This window comes from Arachis ipaensis, chromosome B04 (assembly GCF_000816755.2).
Source record: "Arachis ipaensis cultivar K30076 chromosome B04, Araip1.1, whole genome shotgun sequence".
NCBI lineage: Eukaryota > Viridiplantae > Streptophyta > Magnoliopsida > Fabales > Fabaceae > Arachis > Arachis ipaensis.
Window position 1 is genome coordinate 14,977,371 of NC_029788.2, and position 11,137 is coordinate 14,988,507.

Here is an 11,137-nt window from a genome sequence, read left to right on the forward strand (position 1 = left end):
AAAATCTTTTAAAATATTAATAATAATGAATTTTCGAAGACGTACCTCTTCATCATGGTCACATGGTGCCATGGCATTGGTGGGTAGAGATGTGCCTGTACCTTTCTAAAAGAATTCTTTCATAAATTCGACGATGAAAACCTTGTATTCCTCTATGGTGAATGGTGGGCAATTTACTATAATAAATAACATGGGAACCAAATTTATCAAAATACATAAAATGAAAAATTGATATTAAAATATATATTTTTTTATAATTTATGTAAATTGTAACAGGGATTTTGCGGTTTACGAATACACGTAATTCGTTATAAGGGTATTGCGGATTACGTACTAGGGGAAATAAGCATAAATCGCGACAGGGGTGTCGCGGTTTACGTGTGGATGAATAATGTATATAAACTGCGAGAGGGGTGTAGTAGTTTATGCGTAAGTATAAATACGCTGAAGGGGTCTCACGGATTACATTTGTGTTGGAGATAAAGTTTTTAGAGAGAGAAGGAGAGGTTTCTAGAGAGAGAAAAAGAGAGAAAAGTGTGGTTGAGTTGAGTTGAGATCGGAGTCGGGACCATGGCGGAGGCATGCAGTCTTTACAGGCTCAATGGCGTTGCGCACGTTGCTGGCAGCATAAACCGAGAGGTTAGTTTGGTTATTTTTAGTTAATGTATTTTGTATAATATTTTTCGTATGACTGTGATTTAGGTATTTAAATTTAGATTTAAATTATTATTTTAAATCATAAAATGTAGTATTTAATTAATTTAGATTAAAGTCTTGAATCATTTATGCCTTTCATTAAATTGTGTGATTAGAAAATAAGAACTGTATGTTACCTGTTTAAACTTTAATATTGTATTTTTTGCGTTAGATTATTTTAAATTAGTGTTGGTTTTTTTTATATGTTTGGTTTCTTCTGTCACATGCTTCAGCCGACTAGGTGTATTTATAGTGTCCGGAGGCAGCAGAATATGCCTCTGCATGACAGGATCGTACCGTATCTGGAGAGGGCTGGTTTGTACCACCTGGCGAGACTCAACGCTAGGTGGTTTTGGTTGGACGAGCCCTTAGTGAGCGGTTTTATTGAGAGGTGGCGTCCTGAGACGCATACCTTTCATATGCCCTTTGGAGAGTGCACTATCACGCTCCAAGATGTAGCATACCAGTTGAGGCTGTCCGTGGATGGTTTACCTGTATCCAGGTGCTTTACAGATTTTGAGAAGTTTATCGTAGAAGGCAAACCGGCGTGGGAGTGGTTTCAGGAACTATTTGGCGAGCTTCCACCACAAAATAAGGTCAAGCACTATACAGTCCACTTCACCTGGTTTCATGAGAGGTTCAGGGTGCTGCCAGATGATGCTACGGAGGAGACCGTACGCATATATGCACGGGCTTATATTATGATGTTGCTTTCCACTCAGTTGTTCGGTGACAAGAGTGAAAACCGGGTTCATATATGGTGGTTGCCCTTTGTGGCGAGACTTGATGATATGGGCAGCTATAGCTGGGGGTCGACAGCGTTAGCCTGAAGAGAGTCGTCCAGTGTCGCCTAACGTTGGACCGACTAGGCGATCGAGATGTAAGTTTATTCATTTTATTTCAATTTTTATCTAGTACTTAACTATATATTTGTTAGTTAATGGACTAATAAATGTATTCTGTCAACATCTATAGATTGTTTGGGAGCCTTATGCTTCGCTCGACGTGATGGCTGTTGTTCATCCAGAGATTCTCACAGAGGAGTACAGTCGGTTATGGCGTGCATGTACTTGCTTGATATACTTCGCCGTCATTGAGTGGCACCAGGTGGATAGGGTGCTGCCACAGCTGAGTGGCGTTCAGCACGAGCCTGAACCGGCCTCAAATATAGATTGGCTCCATGCCAAGGATGAGAGAGGTGGGGACAGATGGTTCCCGAGCTACTATCAGGTATGGCACCTTAGTTGGCAGAACAGGATGGATGCTGTCCTGAGTATCCCCCGGGTGCCTGATCCCGGGCCGTCCACAGACTTTCTGCGATGGTAGTACAGAGTAGCCCATAGGTTTCTGTCGCCGGATTCCTTGATTGCCGATCATAGGGCCGAGGAGATCAGCCAGGATGTTGTTCAGAGAGGGTCGTCACAGGCGCCTTCTAAGGTACTGATGCCAAACGTGCCAAATAACAGGCGCATTGAGCAGCAACGATGCGTTGGTACCCGGGCTACAGACCGGGAGTGGCAATGGCTGGATGACATGATTCAAGATGACAGATCTGGTGACGACGGAGTCGGACATGCCGATCATCGTGTCCGGCGTGGCCGTCCTCAGCGTCAGGGTGGTTCATCAGGGGTCGCATCTGGTGGTCCTAGTGATAGACCCGCTGAGCATGCAGGGGCGGAGACCCAGGAGATTCCTCTTACACATGTTTCGAGCTCCCAGATATACCATGAGATCCATGGCCAGATGTATGATGACTTGGCGGGTCCGACTTTCACGATGGATATGGACCACGAGGTTGGGAGTTCACGGTTCTATTCCGACTTTGTAGATCTCATCCGGGATGACGACCCTCCGTATTTTCAGCAGCAGACCCCACAGGATCAGGTGCCTGAGACCCAGCCCCAGATGGACGTTGCGTATGGGTACTACCCAGATATGGAGGATATGTAGCGGTACTAGTCGCAGATGTCTGACCCTCATGGATTCCAGCCCCAGCTACATGTAGACCTGAATGAGCCTACTGACAGCCCGTATGACAGTTGGTTGGGCATGGGAGGGACGCCTACATCTGCATATGGCGTGGGCATGCCGGTCGATCCTCCAGCACAGCAGCGCCAGAGGCCAGCCAGAGTGAGACGGGCCGCTCGATGTGGTACAGGGTTACATCTCCTGGGCGCATTTGGACATGACTTTGACGAGGAGGATGAGGACAGGCAGGAGTCGTAGCTTACTATTTTATGTTTTCATTGATGATACCTATGTATGTCAGATTTGTCATGTACTTTTATATTATATGTGTTTGTACTTAGTTTATTTCCATTGAATTAGGTGTGTGTGATGTATGTTTTTGTTAACCATAGACACACTTTATTTTATGTTTATAAAAATTACTCACTAATGCATAAACCGCTACACCTCTCTCGCGGTTTATGCACATCATTCATCTACACGTAAACCGCGACATCCCTGTCGCGGTTTATGCTTATTTCCCCTAGCACGTAATCCGCGACACTCCTATAGCCGATTACGTGTATTCGCAAACTGCGGGACTCCTATCGCAGTTTACACAGATTATGAAAAAAATACATTTTAGTATCCATTTTCCATTTTATGCATTCTTATAAATTTGGTTCCCCTATTATTTATTATAGTAAATTGTTCATGAATTGATGATCAATTAAATCTTTTTATTTTTCAATTTTGTTAATAAATTTAGAGACTATTATACTCTTATAATTGATAAATTTAGAATCAACAAGCTAATAAATAAAGATTATAGTAGGACACACCCATTAAATAAAGTAGATTGACACTGATGTCACATTAATAATACAAGGCATTCATGATAGAATTTAGGGTTTACTTTGCTCACTTTCTTCCCTTTTGAGGTGGTGTTAGAATATACAGTTGGATAAAAAAAAAATTGTTGTATTTGGACGAGAGGAAAAAAATAAACAGAAAAGAAAAATATCGATGCTTTTGTTCTTGTATTGTAAAATAATTTATTCGATCTATATAATATTTAACTATCTAATAACAAAGAGAAATAAAAATTATTAATTGGTTACAAAATTAATATTTTTAATATGATTCAATAAGATAAATTTTAATTAAAATTATTAGCACTCTTAAGTATAAATTAATTTTTTAAATTAATTTAAATACATTTTTTAAACCAAAACAAGTTGCTAGAGAGTGCATTCTACAAACAAAGACTACAATAAATAAAAGATGTATGATGTATAGCATCATTACTTCATAGCGTCAATAAAAATGTGGTTCTGGTTCAACATCAACGGGTTTTAAATGGTTTATCGTTGACTGAATATATATTTGAAAGTTCAAGGGTACTTTTGATCTTTTTTTAATATATTTTTTATTCTTAGAATTGATAAGAAAAGTAAAAAATTGGATGTATATAAAAAAATAAATTTGCTGTTTTTATCAAAATTAAGTCGGTAGTCACCAACTTACATATCTAACCACTTCTTTAAATTTTAGTGTATAATTAATTAATTAATAATTATTCTTCACGTATAAGTTATTTTTTTATACAAGTCTATACAAGTCATTTATATTTACACGCGCACGTTCTTCTTCGTGCCATTACTGCATCTTCTTCTTCTTCTTCTTCATTATTTTTCTCTTTCATTATCGTCGTCACCAACACCATCTCCTCTTCCTCCTTCTTTTTCCATTGTAATTTCTTCTTCTCCTTCCTTTTCCCCCTTCTCCTCCATCATTAGTTATCTTGTTTTGAAGATAATGAATAATTCAAGTTCAGATTGTCAATTGAACTAGAATGAAATTAATTATTGTTTTGAATCCAATCAAGTGGCTGGGGTGTAGTTCCATTCTAGTTAATTTTTTCGTTAGTAGTTTATGATTTTGTAGGTGAATAATGTTTCATCGTTGATGGTTTGAATTGAATGTAATGTAAAAGTTCTGTATTGAAGAAAATATTTTTCTGTATTTACAGCAAATTTGGCTGTAACGCGAAGATATTTGAGTGTATTGTTTAAGAATTTTCGGTGTATGTGGTTGATAAATTCTGCATAATTCAAAACTCTTCTTCTTCCCTCCTCATCTTCTGCTACTTTTTCTTCTTCTTTTTCATCATCATCTTCTTTTTTTTCTTGTTTTATCTTCTTAAGTTTCTTCTTGTTTTACTATTTTAACAAGAATAAAAACAAAAAAATCAAACAAAGAAGAAGAAGAAACACATAATGCTGCAAAATTACTTAGAAGATGATGAACTTACATTCATTCAACTAAAAGAAAGAAAGAAATAAGAAAAAAAAGAAGAAAAAATACAGCATTAGAGGAAATATTTTTCTATATTTGCAGCAAATTTGGGTGTAACACAAAGATATTTGGGTGTAACATGAAGATATTTGAGTGTATTATTTAAGAATTTTCGGTGTATGTGTGCTGATATGTCTGCATAATTCAAAACTCTTCCGCTTCCGCTTCTTCCTCCTCATCTTCTGCTGCTTCTTCTTCTTTTTTTCATCATCATCACCATCTTCTTCTTTTTTTCTTATTCATCTTTTTCTTTTTAATTTATCTTCTCAAGTTTCTTCTTGTTTTACTCTTTTAATAATAATAAAAACAAAAAAACAAACAAAGAAGAAAAAAAATACATAATGCTGCAAAATTACTTGGAAAAGAATGAACTTATATTCATTTAACTAAAAAAAAGAAAGAAATACGGAAAAAAAGAAGAAGAAAAAATGCAGCATTAGAGGAAATATTTTTCTATATTTGCAGCAAATTTGGGTGTAACACGAAGATATTCGAGTGTATTGTTTAAGAATTTTCGGTGTATGTGTGTTGATAAGTTCTGCATAATTCAAAACTCTTCCTCTTTCTCCTCCTCATATTCTGCTTCTTCTTCTTCTTCATCTTCTTATTTCATATTCTCATAATTCTTTTTATGAGAAAAAAAATCAAACAAAAAAGATAAAAATACAGTAATTAAAAAAAACAATAGAAAGAGGAGGAGGAGGAGGAGGAGGAGGAACGCGGGATATAAAGAGAAACAACGTAATTTCACACGCACATTATATAAGTGACTTGTATGACTTGTATGCCAAAAAAATTTGTATATGTAGCAGTACTCATTAATTAGTTAATTATTTAGACTCAAACTTATGCTAATGTGTAATAATATGTATAATTTATATGACAACATATCACAATCGCAGTCATTTTTTAATGATTATGAAGTGTAACTAAACTTACAACTATAAATAGATCAAATTAATTTATGCATAACATTTTACAGACTAATTTTAACATTAACACATAAAATATAATATTTTTCCCTCTCACTTCCTTCTCCTTTCTCTCCCGTTTCTAATCTTTCCATTTTTCCATCAACTAAACAATTAAATGACCTTTATCGCTCTTAAATAGTCTCTTTTGCACCTTAAATTGTGTATAACTATGATTAAATCAGAAACTAATTATTATTAAATTAATTTAGCTAGATTAATTTATCATGAAACTTATCATTTTTCAATCTTAAATAATTTTTTTACTTTTTTTATCATAAATAATTTAGTTAAAAATAAATATATATCTTACTCTCAACATCTAGGACTTGTTTTAATTTTATCCTAAATGTAAAAGTTTGGGGAGTTGTGACCTAAGAGAAAAGAGATGAGAGAGAGAGAAGAGAGAGATAGCTGTTACAGAGAGAATCAGAAAGAAGAAACGAAAGTCACAATTCAATAATAGTAAACCACACTTTACATAGAAGAATAAAAAAGGTTTATATACACATAAAGCTAACGAACTTCTATTTGCTTTTTTATATTTCATAACTAGCTTAGCTGATGAGTCACTACTACTTGTAACTAAACTAATGTTTAACTTACGCAACAATAATACATCCTCTTACATCTCCCCGCAAGCTGGAGAGTGAATGTTCACTAGTCCAAGCTTGGAATATGCATCGCTGAAAGGTCCAGGAGCCAAAGTTTTAGTGAAAATATCAGTGGTTTGATTAGAGGAGGAGATGGGTAGGAGTTTGAGGATGCCAGCCTGAGCTTTTTCCCTTGTGATGTGATAATCGACTTCAATGTGTTTAGTGCGTTCATGGAAGACCGGATTGGCTGCGATGTGGAGGGTGGATTGATTGTCGTAGTACAAGGTAAATGGTTTGGGATGGTCAATTATAAGGTCCTTGAGCAAGTACAAGAGCTACTGTCCTTCAACCGTGCCTAAAGCCATGGCCCGGTATTCGGCTTCTGAAGATGAGCGAGCCATCGTGGCTTGCTTTTTGCTTTTCCATGAAAGAAGAGAGGTACCAAGATAGAAACATTGGCCAAAGACCGAGCGTCGATTGTCTGAGCATGGGGCCCAATCTAAGTCCGTGTAGCCAGAGAGTGAAAGATCAAAATTTGAGCTGAAGAAAAGGCCAGCTGCTGGATATAACTTTAGGTATATGAGAAGGTGCATGCTTGCTTTGAAGTGAGAATCAATGGGGCAATCGAGGTATTGGCTAAGCTTTTCAAGTGCGAAGGAGATGTCAGGTCTGGTATTTATTAGATAGATGAGTCGTCCAATGAGTTGTCGGTACTTGGATGTGTCTTCTAATCTTGTCCCTGAATCTTTGGTGAGCTGAGTATTATAACACATAGGAGTTGAAGCAGGTTTAGATTCTAACATGCCAAAATCCTTGAGGAGGTCGAGTGTGTATTTGCATTGATAAAGAGAGATGCCTTTGCTATTACGACCTACTTCCATTCCAAGAAAAAATTTCAGTTATCCCAAATCCATGATGGTGAATTTTGCATCCAACAGTTCTTTGAGGGCATTGATTTCATTCATATCATCACCAGCCATAACTAAATCATCTACGTACATAAGAATTACTGTGAATTTTCGATTTTGACACTTGGTGAAAAGAGAATGATCACTCTTGAACTGTGTATAGCTTGTTGCGAGAAGCACTGATTTTAGCTTAGAGTTCCATTGTCTGCTAGCTTATTTGAGGCCATAAAGAGACCTCTCAAGTTTGCACACGGTGTTGTTTGGAACCTTTAGGCTTGGTGGTGCCCTCATGTATACATCTTCAGATAAGTCTCCATGTAAGAATGCTGTATTTATGTCTAGCTGTTGTAAATGCCAGCCCTTGACTACTGCAAGTGCCAAGATCAATAAAAAAGTTGTCATCTTTATGATTGGGTTAAAATCAAAATAATCAAAGCTCTCAGTTTGTGAAAACCCTTTTGCAACTAGTTTAGCTTTGTGCCTTTCTACACTACTATCAGCCTTGTGTTTGATTTTAAACACCCACTTAAATCTTATGGCCTTTTTCCCGGCAGGAAGAGTAGTTAACGACCAGGTTCCATTTCTCTCAAGAGCCAGAAGTTCATTATTGATTGCCTTCATCCAACAATCTTCCTTTACAACCTCATCATATGACTTGGGTTCCAAAGTTGCTAATATAGATAATGAAAAGTGCCTATGTGATTATGATAGTGCATCATAAGAGATGTAATTATCTATTGGATACCTGCAAGATGAATTAACAGTGTTGGAGGAGAAGACATGCATACATTGATAATCCTTCAAGTGAGGAGTGGTTTTCTTATTCTTTAAGGTCTAATATTAATGTTGGACGATGCATATAATTGTGTGTGAGATGTATTATTTGTGGTTGACGTGCTATGATTTGGAATATCTTGATTAAGTGTTTGTGTGTGATGTGTATTATTGTGAGGTGCAGTAAGTATTTGTGGTAATGTGTGTTGTGGTGATTGAGAAGTGACGAGAGAATATGAAGTGGTATGAAAGTTCCCAAAGGGATCAAAGTCATTGCAAGAAAAAATTCTTTGTGATGGATTTATCATATTCATAGCAACACTTGGAATATTTGTGGCTGTTTGTGTTAAAGGAAAATAATTTTCATAAAAGAAAACGTTTCTAGAAATGAATAATTCTTTGGATTTTAAATCTATAAGGATGTATCCTTTTGTATGTTTCTTGTATCTTGATGTTCAAGAATTTATGTCGGTCTAGAATTTTTCAATAGAAAAAGAACTTTGTTGCAAGCATAGTCTAGACCAACAATGGATCCTCACATCAAAGTTTAGTTTTGGTTATCACAAGTTCAACCCAATAAAATTAACCGAGGGTGTTACTCCTGGGCCGTTCTCCCTAGAAATTACAATCGAATGCTCAATTATTGGTTATGAGATTCACGGGGGTAGGTTGATGAAAAGGCAAGAACTTAAATGATAATAAAATAATTCAAATAACTAAAGATAACAAATACTAAAGAGGCATTCAAGGCAAGGATTGAGAATCAAGGTTTTCTATCCTAGTCATTAATCATAACACAATAATTACCAAGAGTTAAGCCTATTACGTTATCTTCACATCGGAAGAAGATCAATTAGGCCTAGTGGTGCGCGTGTACGCAAAACTCACACTATTTCGTACAACAGCAACAGTACCAGCAAGTGCACTGGGTTGTCCAAGTAATACCTGAGCGAGTCAGGGTCGATCCCACGAGGATTGTGGCTTGAAGCAAGCTTATGGTTGTCTTGCAGGTCTTAGTCAGGCGGAATCAGAAGGTCTTTGGATTAGAGTAATTTATACCTTAAAAACATCAATAGGAATAAGTCAATAGAAGGAATAGAGTTGAGAGTCGGAGTTGCTTTGTCTTTCTGAAGTAACTCTGGTACTACTGTCTTCTTTGCTTGTGAATGATCTTCTTCTATGGTAGGCTGTAAGTGATCAAAGCCACGCCAATGGTCCTTGATCTCCTCTGCTACAGATTGAACGCCATTGTCCGTGGTCATTCAATCTGACGGAGGGTAAAGCTCTTAGCAAATCATTCTCTTGGCGATTCTACTCAAAACGCCACAGAAAAGGTCGAATCTTCCGGATCAGAGAACGCTGCTTCTTTAGATTCTAGCCTATACCACGAAGATCTTAATCTCTCCAGAGATCGGATGAACTGGTGTCTCGAGAAGTCCCCAACGAAATCGTAGATTAACCGTCTGAGAGATGTATAAACATAGTTGTTGGTTCATGCTTTCCGACCAAGTATTTACACGAATCCAAGTAGACGTGGGTGTTTGTCAGGCACGTTCATCTTAATGTGATGAACAAAGCCAATTTGTCAGATCGTCCTGTTCATCACAATGAAGATCGGAATATACATCTTAGAGATAGATCAAACACAGATCGAAAAAGAAGAAATAGTACTTTTATTAATTCATAGGACTCAGCAGGGCTCCTCCCCTCAACCTAGGAGGTTTAGAAACTCATACTGAAAATAAAAACAAAGATAAAAACATGTATGGTGCTCTCCTGAATCGGAGAGTCTTTGAAAGATCCAAGATGATAATGTCTCAAAGTTACATGAATTAAATCCCTTAAATACTAAACTAATGACTAGTAAGGGTAAAACAATCTATTTAGTGCTAAAATCCACTTCTGAGGCCCACTTGGTGAGTGTTTGGGCAGAGCTTTAATGAGATCCACATGCTATGAGGCTCCTTGGGCATGTAATTCCAGCTAGGGGGGGCTTTGGACTTTGGGCTCTGCTCTTTGGGCGCTGGACGCTTGAAAGGGGGCAGGAAGCTGGCGTTGGACGCCAGTTTTGGGCCTTCTAATCCGAAGCAAAGTATGAACTATTATATATTGCTGGAAAGCTCTAGAAGTCAGATTTCCATAGTCGTTGAGAGCACTCCATTTGAACTTATGTAGCTCCAGAAAAGCTCTTTCGAATGCAGGCAGGTCAGGTCTGGACAGCATCTGCAATGCTTTCTCTATCTCTGAATCAGACTTCTGCTCCAGCTCCTCAATTTCAGCCAGAAAATACCTGAAATTGCCCAAAAACACAAAAACTCATAGTAGAATCAAAAAGTATGATTTTAACACTAAAACCTATAAAAACTTAATGAAAACTAAATAAAAACTACTAAAAACTATATGAAAAAGATGTCAAGAAGCGTATAAAATATCCGCTCATCACCTAGTTAATCCCAATCCATAAGTAGTGGCAATGGAATCTAGATCACCAATATAGGTTGGGTATTAATGACTCAAGATTGCCAAGCTTCTCTTTCCAAGCCAAGAATGCTAAAAATCTACTCTAAAACCTAACCAAGCATTTTATCAAATACTTAGAAGGCATAAAAAGAAAAACATATTAAATTACAATAATAATAAAATCTAAAGCTACCAAATGCAAGAAAATAATAATAACAACTCAATTAAGCAACAATAAATATAAAACCATTGTATTAAGTGAAATTAAAAGTAACAAGAGTTCATAAACATAAAAGTGACATAAAAGGGAAATTAACAAGATAAACTAAGGAAATTAAGGCAATAGAACAAGGAAAAGTAAAAGAAACTAGATGAAAATAAGAAATAAAACCTAAATCTAAGAGAGATTAACCTAATTCTACCCTAA